This window comes from Aquarana catesbeiana, linkage group LG03 (assembly GCF_042186555.1).
Source record: "Aquarana catesbeiana isolate 2022-GZ linkage group LG03, ASM4218655v1, whole genome shotgun sequence".
NCBI lineage: Eukaryota > Metazoa > Chordata > Amphibia > Anura > Ranidae > Aquarana > Aquarana catesbeiana.
Window position 1 is genome coordinate 569,801,666 of NC_133326.1, and position 16,533 is coordinate 569,818,198.

At 42.6% G+C, this 16,533-nt stretch overlaps 1 protein-coding gene across 1 annotated transcript in view; it reads left to right on the forward strand.

Moving 5' to 3' along the window:
* RESF1 (retroelement silencing factor 1) overlaps positions 1–16,533 on the forward strand; it is a 111,987-nt gene that overhangs the window by 47,236 nt on the left and 48,218 nt on the right. The window lies entirely within an intron of this gene.

Below are 16,533 nucleotides of genomic sequence, written 5' to 3' on the forward strand. Positions count from 1 at the left end.
AAATCCCCTTATGGGTGATCGGTTGGGAACCGATCCCCCAGTCCTTTTTCTTCTAAATTGGATGATGGTATACCAGACTTACAGTATCTCACAAAAATGAATACACCCCTCACATTTTTGTAAATATTTTATTATATCTTTTCATGTGATAACACTGAAGAAATTACACTTTGCTACAATGTAAATGAGTAGTGAGTGTACAGCTTGTATAACAGTGCAACAGTGTAAATTTGCTGTCCCCTCAAAATAACGCAAAACACAGCCATAGATGTCTAAACCGCTGGCGACAAAAGTGAGTACACCCCTAAGTGAAAATGTCCAAATTGGGCCCAAAGTGTCAATATTTTGTGTGACCACCACTATTTTCCAGAACTGCCTTAATCCTCTTGGGCATGGAGTTCACCAGAGCTTCACAGGTTGCCATTGGAGTCCTCTTCCACTCCACCATGACGACATCACAGAGCTGGTGGATGTTAGAGACCTTGCGCTCCTCCACCTTCTGTTTGATAATGCCCCACAGATTCTCAATAGGGTTTAGGTATGGAGACATGCTTGGCCAGTCCATCATCTTTACCCTCAGCTTCTTTAGCAAGGCAGTGGTCGTCTTGGAGGTGTGTTTGTGGTTGTTATCATGTTGGAATACTGCCCTGCAGCCGGTCTCCGAAGAGAGGGGATCATGCTCTGCTTCAGTATGTCACAGTACATGTTGGCATTCATGGTTCCCTCAATGAACTGTAGCTCCCCAGTGCCGGCAGCACTCATGCAGCCCCAGACCATGACACTCCCACCACCATGCATGACTGTAGGCAAGACACACTTGTCTTTGTACTCCTCACCAGGTTGCCGCCACACACGCTTGACACCATCTGAAACCAAATAAGTTTATCTTGGTCTCATCAGACCACAGGATATGGTTCCAGTAATCCATGTCCTTAGTCTGCTTGTCTTCAGCAAACTGTTTGCGGGCTCTCTTGTGCATCAACGTAGCAGAGGACTAGACACGCTCCTCTCTGGTAACCCCATGGGCCCCCTATAGGACCCCCTTCCCTCCCCCCTGATTGGCCTCGCACTATTATGCATCTAACAGACTGTACTATGCAAGCTCTTTTACTGACCTATGTAATGCCTTTATGTACGTCAATTGGATTGATTCGCAATTGTAGTGCCTGTTGTCATATACTTTCTATGCTCAAGAAACACTGTTTTGATTTAAAAAAGAAGAGGCTTCCTTCTGGGACGACAGCCATGCAGACCAATTTGATGCAGTATGCGGTGTATGGTCTGAGCACTAACAGGCTGACCCCCCACCCCTTCAACCTCTGCAGCAATGCTGGCAGCACTCATGCGTCTATTTCCCAACCTCTGGATATGACGCTGAGCACAAGCACTCAACTTCTTTGGTTGACCATGGCAAGGCCTGTTCTGAGTGGAACCTGTCCTGTTAAACTGCTGTATGGTCTTGGCCAGAGCTGGACTGGGACAAAAATTTGGCCCTGGACTTCATCCAGACCGGCCCACTTTAATTTTGAGTGTCCCCATAAGCAGTTCCCTTACAGCAGAGTGTCCCCATCAACAGCCCCTTCACGTCAGTGTGTCCTCCCTCACCCCCCCCCCCCCCCATGTACTCACAGTTCTGAAGGCAGCATCTTGTTCCTCTATCCAAGCATGTGATAAGTGATAAGGGGGGAGAGGAAGGAAAGTCTGCCGGCTGTCTATCTCCCCCTTCAGGATGGAGGCAGCAGAACGTCTAATCCTCTCTGTGCAAGTGTCTGCAGCAGCTCCTTGGTGACAGGAGTGAAATCGCGATCACTCACTGTCAGAGAGGAGCGGCTCCAGGACTGCACCTGACCGGCCCACTGAGCCATCGGCCCACAGGGAAACTCCCTGGCCAGTACATGCCTGGTCTTGGCCACCGTACTGCAGCTCAGTTTCAGGGACTTGGCAATATTCCTATAGCCCAGGCCACCTTTATGTAGAGCAACAATTTTTTTTTCAGATCCTCAGAGAGTTCTTTGCCATGAGGTGCCATGTTGAACTTCCAGTGACCAGTATGAGAGAGTGAGAGCGAGAACACCAAATTTAACACACCCACTCCCCCATTACACCTGAGACCTTGTAACACTAATGAGTCACATGACACTGGGGAGGGAAAATGGCTAATTGGGCCCAATTTGGACATTTTCACTTAGGAGTGTACTCACTTTTGTTGCCAGTGGTTTAGACATTAATGGCTGTGTGTTGAGTTATTTTGAGGGGACAGCAAATTTACACTGTTATACAAGCTGTACACTCACTACTTTACATTGTAGCAAAGTGTAATTTCTTCAGTGTTGTCACATGAAAAGACAGAATAAAATATTTACAAAAATGTGAGGGGTGTACTCGCTTTTGTGAGCTACTGTACTTTGTATGTAATCTATATCAATAGAGGCTTTAGCTTTTCATCTGGGATACAGTGATGCAGCGTCCCCGAGCTCCCCGTCTGGCCGCTGACATCTTCGGGCGGCAGGCTTCTGAGCGTCATTGACCGTGTGGGGATGGCGTCTCTCCTGCACTTGCGCTGGAGCTTCGGCATTCCCAAATTTGTACAGTGAGCTGTGTGTGCGTGGCTCTCCGCACAGCGACGGACAGGCAGGTAAGTAACTTTAAAGCGGAAGAGACAAAGCATGTCTGTTCTGCATTAAAATTCTTGCCTGTCCATCCTTTTTAAAAAGGGACTAAAGTTCCACCTTAAAGAGTTTAGAATAATTTAAAGGAGTTTGAAAGGCACAGCTTACACTTTAATTTTAAAACATTAGCACTGTAATAGCTATACAAACAAATTGTCTTTTTGACAATCCAATATAAGCCTACCTGAAAAATCTCCTTTTTTGTAATGAGTTTGGCCTGCTGGCTATCTTTTTCAAAATTTCCTGCATTCCCTGCATTCTTTTCAGCTTCTCCTCTGCACATTCCTTTGGCTTACTTTCCATTTCATAGTACCCTGCCGCCTGCAATCAGATATGATGCACTGGGGTTTATTTACTAAAGCAAATCCACTTTGCACTACAAATACACTGCAAATGCAGTTGGAAATGTAGTTGCTGTAGATCTGAGGGGGACATGCAAGGAAAATAAAAAAACAGCATTTTTGCGATTAAATGATAAAATCAGCAGAGCTTCCCCTGATTTCAGATCTTCTCCTCAGATCTAAAGCGACTGCACTTCCAAATGCACTTCCAAGTGCACTTGCGCACTTGCATTTAGTATATCAACCCCATTGTGTTTACAATGTTGGCAGTGCTTCCAGTAGTTCAGAAGGCAGACTTTGTGAAACGTGTGACATAAGCAGTGCATATTTACAAGGGATTGTGATTATGTCATTATGGCGTTGATTTACTAAAGACAAATAGACTGTGCACATTGTTTTGTGCAGTTGCACTCCAGAGCTTCATAAATTAGCATGACTTCCATCATCCAATCATGTGCAAGCAAAAATGCTGTTTTTTTTCCCTAGCAAGTGATTGGGCATTCTTTGAAAAATTAAGATTTACCTCATGTACAAAGCTTTTGAGCAACAGCATTTTTGCTTACACATGATTGGATGAACTTATGCTCATTTACGAAGCTCTGGAGTAACTGCTCTTGCAGAGTGCAACTGCCGTTTGCAAAGTGCACAGTCTATTCCTTTAGTAAATCAACTCCTATGGGGGTTATTTACTAAAGGCAAATCCACTTTGCACTACGAGTGCACTGCAAGTGCACTTAGAAGTGCAGTCGCTGTAGATCTGAGGGGAAGATCTAAATCAGATGAAGCTCTGCTGATTTCTATTATCCAAACATGTGCATGCAAAAATGCTGTTTTTTATTTTCCTTGCATGTTCCTCTCAGATCTACAGTGATTGCAATTCCAAGTGCACTCGCAGTGCACTTGTAGTGCAAAGTGGATTTGGCTTTAGTAAATAAACCCCTATGTGTCACAGAAATCAAGGAAATAAATGTGTGGGGATTTTTCAAAATGTAACTTTTAAAACTTCAACATCATTTAAATTAAATTAATCTTTGCATATGCTTTAACAAAAGGGCAAATAAAATATTTCATCATCAAAGAGTTTGGCTTTAGGCTGGATTCACACCTATGCATTTTGGTGCTTTTTGCATTTTGCAGATTTGCACTGCAGTCCATTTAACATTGTTTCCTATGGAACACGATCTGTAGTGCAAATCTGCAAAATGCAAAAAGCACAAAAAATGCATAGGTGTGAATCCAGCCTTAGGCAGTAGTCCATTCTGGCACACAATTGCTATAGTAATTACCTTGGTTCTTTTGTTTCACCTCCATTATGACCTCCACCTGTGAATTGCTTACATCTATGCACAGGAAGCCTTATTTAAATGAGTTGCCAGGTTCCCTTTGCACATCAAACAAAGTAAAACAATACAAATGCGTTGATAAACATAACTTAGGTATAAAGTAAAGCTGGCCATACATTAACCATTTTTTTCTTCAACCAGCAGATTGAACGAAAGAAAATTACTTGATTCTCTCAATCACTCCCACTGTGCTAGTGTGTTCTGATGGTGAGGAGAAAACGATTATTCTCTGTGTGCCCTGTTCACACCACAATATTGATGTTGAGTTTTTTTCTGTGCAGGAAATCTTTTACATGGTGTGAACGGGCCCTTAAAGTTACCCATAATTTCCTTTGAGGCAACTGTCTTGTGAGTGTAGCATTAAAGTACAATTTCTGCAAATCCATGTTAATTCTAATAGAAATTCAGCATCCTTGTAACTTCCTTTATGTTGAACTGAAATCTGGTAAACTGCAGTATATTACATTTTGTTCTTGGGTTTAGATATCCTTTATGTGCAAGGATGTTTGTGCCCACCTTGTATTTTTCCTCCAGTAATGCATTCATTACACAGCCCACAGATGTGGAAATAGGGGTTAATGAATATTTGGGAAGATGTCTAGCAGGAAACTGTCAGTAAATAATAGGACCCTTGCTTTTCTTTGTTGTAACAAGGGTGGAACTAAATAGCTGCCAACCTGCAGCATCAGTGTTTGGTTTACATTTGATCTTCAGCCAATCCAGTCACAAATACAGCATGGACTGAAAATCAGAGCAACATCAGATGGCTTTTAAAATGTGCAACTGACTACAAGTAATGCCCATTTATAGCACATGTTTGATTATGGGAGTTATGTACTAAAGGCAAATCCACTTTGCACTACTAGTGCACTTGAAAGTGCAGTCACTATAATTCTGAGGGGGACATGCAAGGAAAATAAAAATCAGCATTTTAGCTTGCACATGATTGGATGATAAAATCAGCAGAGCTTCCCCTCATTTCAGATCTACCCCTTAGATTTAAAGCGACTACACTTCCAAGTGCACTTGCAGTGCACTTGTAGTGCAAAGTGGATTTGCCTTTCGTAAATAACCCCCTATGTCCCTCTTAGCTCAAAAACTATGACGGGTGTGCCTGAGACCAGCCCTCAACTGCTCAATTTACACACAGGAGGCTAATAGCGTAAATGTACAGTATGTATCTCTCCCACTCTCTCTTTGTGTGTGCATGCGTGCGTACGTGTAATATATATATATAAAATGGCCTAAGTGCTCATCAAGGTATAAAGTAGATAAAATGCAAAAGATAAGGCAACACTCACAAGGCTTGAAATGTGCACACTCAGTGATAAGGTTTATTTTGATAAGGCACAATCTTGTCTTCCCCAGGGCAACTGTGGAGTGAAACAAAACAGCACACACACCCTAAAACACTTATAATCATTATCACCCACATGTGATGATATCACCAAATGCAAAGTCAAAGTTACAGCTAAAAATTGGCAGGCATAAGTCTAAACAGAAAGCACAAAAGAACAACAACAATGTAGTGCATACAAAATGGGCATAGATTAAGGATGCAGCCAAACCCAGGCACTAATGGCAAGTGCCAGTGACAAGAAAAAGACATGTCCATTCTGAAGCCGTCCCTCCAGTGCAGGCTACAGGCCTCCTCCCTCTCCAGTCATCCCCTTTTGGAGATACTTGCACTTGTTGATGTCATCACATTTGGGGGGAAATGATCGGACGGGTTTTAGCACAAGTATGTTGTTTTGTTTCACTTTCATTTCCTCACCAAAATGTCAAAATAAACCTTATGACTGAGTATTCACCTTTCAAGCCCCATGAGTGCCGCCTTATGTTTTGGATTTTATATATACAGTAAAGGGTGAGGTGGTTGAGGGACGGTATGTTTGACCTAGCATGCTTTCTTATGTGGGAAACTAAGGTGGAATCCGATCTGGGCTTTTCGGGTCACCTTGGTGTCCGGGCTGGACTGACCCCTTTGTAAAGAACGAAGACTTCTTGCTATGTAAAGTGAAGGTTTACCACATGTGGGAGAAAGATGAAAGCAGATTATCATTCTAATTCTATAGCGGCTGTACACGGGTTTTATGTACTGATTATTTCCCAAAGACATAAGCTGATATTACGTAACATATTAGACCCCTTTCACACCGAGCTGCCTATAGCGTCGGCGGTAAAACGCTGCTATTTTTAGCAGCGCTTTACCGTCGGATTTGCAGCACATTTAGGCCGCTATCGGGGCGCTTTTACCCCCCGCTAGCGGCCGAGAAAGGGTTAAAACCGCCCGCAATGCGCCGCAATAGCGGCGTTTTGCCAGAGAAGTCCCAGCGCTGCCCCATTGATTTCAGTGGGGAGCAGTGGTGGAGGATTGGTAAACACACCGCTCCTTCACCGCACCAAAGAAGCTGCTGGCAGGACTTTTCCTGACGTCCTGCCAGCGCACCGCTCCAGTGTGAAAACCCTTGGGCTTTCAATGGAGCAGCTGTTTGAGAGCGGATTACAGGCGCTATTTTTAACGCTATAGCGCCTGCAAAACGCCCTTGGTGTGAAAGGGGTCTTACAGAGCCAAAAAGATGTACATCAAAGCCCCTGTTGCCTTCTGGCTGCATGTGACAACTGTTATGATTGACCAGTATAAATGAACTAACATACAAACATATTTACATTTATATATACAGTGTCTCACAAAAGTGAGTACACCCCTCACATTTTTGTAAATATTTTATTACATCTTTTCATGTGACACTGAAGAAATTACACTTTGCTACAATGTAAAGTAGTGAGTGTACAGCTTGTAGAACAGTGCAAATTTGCTGTCCCCTCAAAATAACTCAACACACAGCCATTAATGTCTAAACCGCTGGCAACAAAAGTGAGTACACCCCTAAGTAAAAATGTCCAAATTGGGCCCAATTAGCCATTTTCCCTCCCTGGTGTAATGTGACTCGTTAGTGTTACAAGGTCTCAAGTGTGAACGGGGAGCAGGTGTGTTAAATTTGGTGTTCTCGCTCTCACTCTCTCATACTGGTCCTTGGAAGTTCAACATGGTACCTCATGGCAAAGAACTCTCTGAGGATCTGAAAAAAGAATTTTTGTTCTACATAAAGATGGCCTAGGCTATAAGAAGATTGCCAAGACCCTGAAATTAAGCTGCAGCACGGTGGCCAAGACCATACAGCGGTTTAACAGGACAGGTTCCACTCAGAACAGGCCTCGCCATGGTCAAGCAAGGAAGTTGAGTGCCTGTACTCAGCGTCATAGCCAGAGGTTGTTTTTGGGAAATAGAGGTATGAGTGTTGCCAGCATTGCTGCAGAGGTTGAAGGGGTGGGGGCTCAGCCTGTCAATGCTCAGACCATACGCCGCACACTGCATCAAATTGGTCTGCATGGCTGTTGTCCCAGAAGGAAGCCTCTTCTAAAGATGATGCACAAGAAATGCCATGCACAGTTTGCTGAAGACAAGCAGACTAAGGACATGGGTTACAGGAACCATGTCCTGTGGTCTGATGAGACCAAGATAAACTTATTTGAGTCAGATGGTGTCAAGCATGTGTGGCGGCAACCAGCTGAGAAGTACAAAGACGAGTGTGTCTTGCCTACAGTCAAGCATAGTGGTGGGAATGTCATGTATTGGGACTGCATGAGTGCTGCCGACACTGGGGAGCTACAGTTCATTGAGGGAACCATGAATGCCAACATGTACTGTGATGTACTGAAGCCGAGCATGTTCCCCTCCCTTCATAGACTGGGCCACAGGGCTGTGTCCCAACATCATAACGACCCCAAACACACCTCCAAGATGACCACTGCCTTGCTAAAGAAGCTGAGGGTAAAGGTGATGGACTGGCCAAGCATGTCTCCAGACCAAAACCCTATTGAGCATCTGTGGGGCATCCTCAAATGGAAGGAGAAAGAGCGCAAGGTCTCTAACATCGACCAGCTCCGTGATGACGTCATGGAGGAGTGGAAGAGGACTCCAGTAGCAACCTGTGAAGATCTGGTGAACTCCGTGCACAAGAGGGTTAAGGCAGTGCTGGAAAATAATGGTATCCACACAAAATATTGACACTTTGGGCCCAATTTGGACAGTTTCACTTAGGGGTGTACTCACTATTGTTGCCAGTGGTTTAGACATTAATGGCTGTGTGTTGAGTTATTTTGAGGGGACAGCAAATTTACACTGTTATACAAGCTGTACACTCACTACTTTACATTGTAGCAAAGTGTCATTTCTTCAGTGTTATCACATGAAAAGATATAATAAAATATTTATAAAAATGGGAGGGGTGTACTGACTTTTGTGAGATACTGGGGGTTATTTACTAAAGGCAAATCCACTTTGCACTACAAGTGCAAACTACAAGTGCAAAGTGCACTTGAAATTGCACTTGGAAGTGCAGTCGCTCTAGATCCGAGGGGGACATGCAAGGAAAATAAAAAACAGCATTTTAGCTTGCACATGATTGGATGATAAAATCAGAACAGCTTCCCCTCATTTCAGATCTCCCCCTCAGATTTACAGCGACTGCACTTCCAAGTGCACTTTCAGTGCAATTTCAAGTGCACTTTGCACTTGTAGTTTGCACTTGTAGTGCAAAGTGGATTTGCCTTTCGTGTATGTATATATATATATATATATATATATATATATACTATTTTATCAACATTGAATGGGACATTATGATGATTTTTTTATATATATATATATATATATATATATATATATATATATATATATATATATATATAAAAATCATCATAATGTCCCATTCAATGTTGATAAAATAGTGAATCTTCCAAGAACAAAATGATCTATATTGCAACAGATCTGAAACATTACAGATGTTATTTTGCAATGATTACAGCTGCTCCATGAAGAGATGATACAAGTTTCAATATAACGTTCTCTTAAACGTTGCTGTAGTTCTTGAACAAATCCTCGTGGATGGATGATTATTCTTTACCGATATATAACTTGTGCTGTTTTCAACTTATTTACATAAAGTCTTGAGATATTTTACACACACTCATCAGGACTTACCCTCTGCAGTGCATCCACCTTTAATATTGTATATACCCCATAGACTTGGCAGGTAATACCCAATAAGAAGGAAAAAGTGGTCTAATCATCACCTACACCATTCACAGATGCTACATATAAAATAAAGTACTATAGTAATGCAAATGTATTCATTTCCTTTAAATGCAATGTCAAACATTATTACTTCTATTTACAAAACTACTTTAGAACCTCTAATCAGGGCCCCTTAAAATATACTTTATCATTCATACCTATGTAATATTTGTCCAAAGCAAAACACCCATTGACCACTCAAAGTGCTAATTTATTCCATCATTCATTCTTGAGTTCAGTTGTTATACAGTGGGGACGGAAAGTATTCAGACCCCCTTAAATGTTTCACTCTTTGTTATATTGCAGCCATTTGCTAAAACCATTTAATTTCATTTTTTTCCTCATTAATGTACACACAGCACCCCATATTGACAGAAAAACACAGAATTGTTGACATTTTTGCAGATTTATTAAAAAAAGAAAAACTGAAATATCACATGGTCCTAAGTATTCAGACCCTTTGCTGTGACACTCATATATTTAACTCAGGTGCTGTCCATTTCTTCTGATCATCCTTGAGATGGTTCTACGCCTTCATTTGAGTCCAGCTGTGTTTGATTATACTGATTGGACTTGATTAGGAAAGCCACACACCTGTCTATATAAGACCTTACAGCTCACAGTGCATGTCAGAGCAAATGAGAATCATGAGTTCAAAGGAACTGCCTGAAGAGCTCAAAGACAGAATTGTGGCAAGGCACAGATCTTGCCAAGGTTACAAAAAAATTTCTGCTGCACTTAAGGTTCCTAAGAGCACAGTGGCCTCCATAATCCTTAAATGGAAGACGTTTGGTACGACCAGAACCCTGCCGTCCAGCCAAACTGAGCTATCGGGGGAGAAGAGCCTTGGTGAGAGAGGTAAAGAAGAACCCAAAGATTACTGTAGCTGAGCTCCAGAGATGCAGTCGGGAGATGGGAGAAAGTTGTAGAAAGTCAACCATCACTGCAGCCCTCCACCAGTCAGGGCTTTATGGCAGAGTGGCCCGACGGAAGCCTCTCCCCAGTGCAAGACACATGAAAGCCTACATGCAGTTTGCTAAAAAAAACACCTGAAGGACTCCAAGATGGTGAAAAATAAGATTCTTTGGTCTGATGAGACCAAGATAGAACTTTTTGGCCTTAATTCTAAGCAGTATGTGTGGAAAAAAACAGGCACTGCTCATCACCTGTCCAATACAGTCCCAACAGTGAAGCATGGTGGTGGCAGCATCATGCTGTGGGGGTGTTTTTCAGCTGCAGGGACAGGACCAATCGAGGGAAAGATGAATGCGGCCAAGTACAGGGATATCCTGGATGAAAACCTTCTCCAGAGTGCTCAGAACGTCAGACTGGGCCGAAGGTTTACCTTCCAACAAGACAATGACCCTAAGCACACAGCTAAAATAATGAAGGAGTGGCTTCACAACAACTCCGTCACTGTTCTTGAATGGCCCAGCCAGAGCCCTGACTTAAACCCAATTGAGCATCTCTGGAGAGACCTAAAAATGGCTGTCCACCAACGTTTACCATCCAACCTGATGGTAAAAACTTGTTGCATCTTTCCCAAAAAGACTCATGGCTGTATTAGATCAAAAGGGTGCTTCTACTAAATACTGAGCAAAGGGCCTGAATACTTAGGACCATGTGATATTTCAGTTTTTCTTTGTTAATAAATCTGCAAAAATGTCAACAATACTTTGCTTTTCTGTCAATATGATCACCAGAGAGTCTCTGAGAGAGACAGACAAGTCACGGTGTCACTGATCATAGAGGTGCGCAGCGGCAGGGGATGTTTGCTTCCGTTCTCTCGGGAGACTCGGGACATGTCTTCCAGTGCTGCACTGCTACCTAATGACACTATCGGTCCAGACGGAGTGGCCGCCTGAGACTGAGTTAGTTACATGCTGCAGAGCAGAAGCTTCCCCAACACTGCACCAAAAAACTTCGAGCACGGAGACCAACAAGAGACGGACAGTAGGGAAACCAGCGGTCTGGCGTCCTAGTTTGCCTAGTGGTAGCACCGGCCCTGGAAGTGGTCGTGTCCATACTGAATCTTGGACATCATAGGAAATTGATACTGGGCTTAGAAAGTGGTTTTCTAAATATACTTATTATGAATTGCAAGACAAAGAGGGCTGGTACAGGGATCCATGGTCTACAGACTTCAGTGTTCTCCTTGTCTCTATAGTAAAGAGAGTTCCAAGTGTTAACGATAGGGCACTCGTCGTTGTCTATTGCCATCAAATTTGTGCTTTTTTGTGCTTTTTTTGTACTGTGGGATCAATTCAATAAGAGGTAAATACCGTATGAATTTTTGAGTTAAAATGGTATTAACCTCATGAACCTGCAATTCACAAAAAACACACTGTAAATATCCCATAAGGTATATTTTTATTTTGCGGTATTCAACGTGTGTTTCTGCACGTTATTTCAATGCTGTCGGGACCTCCAGCTGCGGTGTGAAGTGAAACATTTAGCAGTGGTATTCCTACAACCGCTAAATGTGTCAGTTTAGCTGAGGGTTGCTGGTTGTTAAGGAGGCCAACCGGTGACGTAACTGACCATACATGGACGTGTCCTTTCCACGGGATATTTTCTATATTTTTATTTTATAAAAAAATCCCTTGTCAAGTTTATTGACCCTAAGCAGATGTTGTACTACTAGGGTACCAGAGTCGATAGGCTCCTTTGTAGCAATGGGTGATTGATCTGGAAAAGTCTGTAGGCACTTCTAAACCGATGGTATTTGCCATATTTAGGAGCCATTTTGAGACATTAAAGCGGAGTTCCACCCAAAAATGGAACTTCCGCTTTAAGGGAAGGTGACCACCTGACATGCAACATTTGGCATGTAATTTTTTTTGTGGGGGGGGGGGGAGCGGATACCCTCTTTTTAGAGGGCTCCAGCTCCTACTTCCTCCTGGGGCACCGTGGCTACGGAAGAAAATTCACCTCTCCCCCTCCCTCTTGGCAATCACCTGGGACACGTCACAGGTCCCAGATGATTGCCGGCCAGTCGCAGCACGGCTCACACATGCGCAGTGCGTGCCTGGCTGTGAAGCCATAGCCGGGCGCCCACAGTGACAATGCCGGCACCGCAGAGAGGAGGGGGAGACGAGCGGGGCTTGGTTCCCACGCATCACTGGACCCTAGGACAGGTAAGTGTCTGATTTATTAAAAGTCAGCAGCTGCAGTATTTGTAGCCGCTGACTTTTAAATATTTTTTTTTTAGTTGGAACTCCACTTTAAGGGAGATTTTCTAAAGCTGGTGCACACAGATTCTGGTGCAGCTGTGCATAGCAACCAATCAGCATATAACTTTGGTTTATTCAGTTAAGCTCTGACAATAAGGCTCGATTCACACCTCTGCATGTTGCTTTTGAGCGTTTCTGCAGTGTTTTTTGTGGTGCTTGCCACGTTTTTGAGCAGTGTTTTTGCAGCGTTTTTACAGTGTTTTTGCTGCGTTTTGCGTTTTTGTTTTTGTCTCCAAAAGCACAAAATGCGTCAAAAACGCCGCAAAAACGCTGTACTTGCGTTTTTGATGCTGGTCCATTGAATTCTATTACATGCAAAACGCTGAATTTTGCATGAAAAAAAGTCCCTGACCCTTTCCAAAAACGCAGAGGTACAAAAATGCATTGATGTGAACATGTTCCATAGGAACCCATGTTAAAAAATTCCCATGCATTTCTGCAAAATGCAAAATGCATCAAAAAACGCGTTAGTGTGAATGGAGCCTAAAGCCTAGAAGCTGATTGGTTACTATGCACAGCTGCACCAGATTTTGTGTGCTCCAGTTTTAGTAAATCCTCCCAGTGCTGTTAACCAAGGCATTAAAGTCTCCTAGGATAATCCCTCTTGGGTTAGGCCTAGTACACACTAATGCCCTGTACACACGATAGGATTTTCCAACAACAAAATCCTGGATTTATTTCCGACGGATGTTGGCTCAAACTTGTCTTGCATACACACGATCACACAAATGTTGTCGGAAATTCCGAACGTCAAGAACGCGGTGATGTACAACATGTACGACGAGCCAAGAAAAATGAAGTTCAATAGCCAGTGTGGCTCTTCTGCTTGATTCCGAGTATGCGTGGAATTTTGTACACACGGTTGGAATTTCCGACAACGGATTTTGTTGTCGGAAAATTTGAGATCCAGATCTCAAATTTTGTTTGTCGGAAATTCCGACGAAAAATGTCCGATGGAGCCTACACATGGTTGGAATTTCCGACAACAAGCTCCCATCGAACATTTGTTGTCGGAAAATCCTATCGTGTGGACAGGGCATAATGTTTTTTTTTTGTTCAACACAGCAGGCTGAACTAAAAAAACTGACAGCTGAGGTTGGAGCCACTGTACTAACAATCCAATGTTTGTACAGTGATCTCCCCTGCTGTTCTATTGTGTCCTGACAGGGGGATGCCCCCCCCCGCCATAACACTGCAGTCAGTGCTCTCAGCCATTAGGTGAGAGCGCTGATCGGGAGCCGGTCAGCAGATCTTTTCTCTCATGCCCCTTCGACAGAAGCCGGCTGAATAGCTGGCTCCTTTTGGACCGGCTGCCAGACTCACACGTTAAATGTCAGACGGTTTCTATTGAACTGGCCAATGTCGCCCAACATTCGGCCCATGTACAGTGCCTTAAAAAAGTATTCATACCCCTTAAATTTTTTCCACATTTTATCATGTTACAAAAAATGTAAAATTTATTTTATTGGGATTTTATGTAATAGACAAACACAAAATGGCACATAATTGTGAAGTGGAAGGAAAATGATAAATGGTTTTAAAAATGTTGTTTTCAAAAGTGTGGCGTGCATTTGTATCCAGCCCCCCCGAGTCAATACCTTGTAGAACCACCTTTCGCTGCAATTACAGCTGCAAGTCTTTTTGGGTATGTTTCTACCAGCTTTGCACATCTAGAGAGTGACATTTTTGCCCATTCTTCTTTGCAAAATAGCTCAACCTCTGTCAGATTGGATGGAGAGCGTCTGTGAACAGCAATTTTCAAGTCTTGCCACGGATTCTGAATTGGATTTAGGTCTGGACTTTGACTAGGCCATTCTAACACATGAATATGCTTTGATCTAAACCATTCCATTGTAGCTCTGGCTGTATGTTTAGGGTCATTGTCCTGTTGGAAGGTGAACCTCTGCCCCAACCTCAAGTCTTTTGCAGACTCTAACAGGTTTTCTTCTAAGATTGCCCTGTATTTGGCTCCATCCATCTTGCCATCACTCTGACCAGCTTCCCTGTCCCTGCTAAAGAAAAGCATCCCCACAACATGATGCTGCCACCATCATGTTTCACGGTGGGGATGGTGTGTTCAGGGTGATGTGCAGTGTTAGTTTTCCGCCACACATAGCGTTTTGCTTTTAGGCCAAAAAGTTCAATTTTGGTCTCATCTGACCGGAGCACCTTCTTCTTTCTGAGCCTTTGCAATCACTCTTCACATGCTCAGTTTGGTGTGTATTGCTAGAGAGTTTTTTTTTTTTCTTCGGTTAGTGCATGTGGTCAGCACAGGGCCAATCAGCACTGTCCAGACAGCGGGTCAGGAGTCCTGCAGCTTCATAGGTCAGACAGACAGACAGAATGAAAACTACTCCTACAAGTTTAACCAGACACTGATAGAAGTCTATATACTGCTGATGAGAAAAGGTATTCAGCCGTTTATATTTACTAAAATAATTGCATTTGCATGTTCTGTGGGAGACCAGATATGGTGAATGCAGGGTCCTGGGTTTAGTACCACATTAAGTGTATGTAAAGCAATTTTTTTTTGTTTAGCTAGCATGTGAAAAGATTGGAACCTCTGGCAGATTTTTTTTAATCGCTGCTTGTGTCACAACTCTGGGGAATTCGCCCTCATTACCTTTGTCTTTAGTACAGAATCTGATGAGAAATAAAACATTTTAGAGTTATCACAGAAAAAAGGAGGTGATGGGAAATCTTTCAAAGTCTCTTTCTCTGGTTAGATCTCTCTTCACTTTCTGCTGTGTCTTTGGAACAGGAAGTGAAAGGCAATCTTCTCCACGTGAAACAAAGGCAGCAATTTTTTTTTAATGGACAAGAGGTTTTTTCTTCTCTACTGTATTGTAATTGCTTTATATACATTATGGTATACTTTAATATGTACCATAACATGTTTAAGTGATTTGAGCTGGCCATAGAACAGTTGTCACCCTATAACTGGAAGTTTGTTACTGGCATGATCACCAAGGAAAGAAAGCAAGGAAAAAGAAAATTAATTCTGTCATTACATCTAAGGTCCAGTAAATAGTTTACTTATTTGTTCTTGTGTTTAGGTATCCTTTAAAGGTGTGTTCTGTGTGAATTATGGGGCATCATCCATATGTAACAAAAACAGGAAATGGCACCTACGTATGGCTGCCACAAAATGTTTATTTATATAGAAAATGAAAAAACATTATACATACTAGTGTGCATACATTATATCCACAAATCTCCCCCTCACCCCCCCCCCCCCCCCCATATATATGAATAAACATTTTGCAATAGCCATAACTAGGTACACACAAAAGGTATATTCAGCCCTATTCTTATGGGTATGTAAACCGGTTAAAACTGGATGTATATATTTTCAGGCCAGAATTCTCATGGGAAAGGAACCACATGGACATCTTGTAGCACAAGCATTCCCCATAGTTAAAAAGTTGAAATGGGAAACGGATTTGAGAATTGCCAATAAAACAGCGGTACCTAAACACAGAATGCCGATATGCGGGGGGTCTCCATAATTGCTAATATATATATATATATATATATATATATATATATATATATGTTAGCAATTGTGGAGACCCCCCCTATATCGGTATTCTGTGCTTAGGTACCGCTGTTTTATTGGCAATTCTCAAATCCATTTCCCATATTCAATTTTTTAACTATGGGGAATGCTTGTGCTACAGGATGTCCATGTGGTTCCTTTCCCATGAGAATACTGGCCTGAAAATATATACATCCAGTTTTAGCCGGTTTACATACCCTTAAGAATAGGGGTGAATATACCTTTTGTGTATAGCCAGTCCTTTCTTT